Below are 802 nucleotides of genomic sequence, written 5' to 3'. Positions count from 1 at the left end.
GGGATAATTGACGTGTGCAGATATGCTTTAAAACCATCACTCTTTGATTATGCAGTATTTATTTTCACATGAAAAATGCATTTAACACTTCCTAAGACCCATCTCTGAAGAATCATCTATGAAATGGTAAATATTTTATCATTGTATGACATATAGTTTCTGTCAAAGCTACTCAGCTCTGCCATTAGAACTTGAAAACATACATAGACTATGTGCAAATGAGCATATATGGCTGTGTTCTAATACTTTATTTATAAAGGCACATGGACTAGAATTGCCCTTCTGACTGTGGTTTGTGGACCTGTGATCTACTGCATAATGCTCATGCTTGAGGTCCAGGATCTGCTAATCTGAATCAGAACATCAGAAGTGGGTTCCTTTTATAAAACTCTGTGAATTTAGTTTTTCTCAATCTTGACACCCAAAAGCTAAAAAGACAAGTTCTCTGACACTCATAACTCAAATGCAATGTTGGAACAGGAGTAGAATAATCACTATAACCACTCCATTCAAAAAGGGGAGTAACGGGGAGCATCTCATAGGTGCACAGATTGACTAGCAATTCTGAAACACTGCTGGACACAAGTTGCCAGCTAAATACTTCTGTGGGCCAACTGCTGTCCTTCAGAGGTTTGAGGATCCAAAGTTCCCTTTTCATTTTGCACTGACTCTGTCCTTTTTAGTTTAAGCTGAAATAACTCTTTATAAAAATGTTGTGAATTCTTATGAATCAATTGATAATCTCAATTAGACAAAAACCATATGAAAAATTTTCTCCAATGTAAGAACTTTCCTGCCTTGG

Source organism: Panthera pardus, unplaced genomic scaffold (genome assembly GCF_024362965.1).
Source record: "Panthera pardus isolate Hobbes unplaced genomic scaffold, ASM2436296v1 HiC_scaffold_1, whole genome shotgun sequence".
In the NCBI taxonomy this organism is placed as follows: domain Eukaryota; kingdom Metazoa; phylum Chordata; class Mammalia; order Carnivora; family Felidae; genus Panthera; species Panthera pardus.
This window is presented reverse-complemented; position numbering follows the sequence as displayed.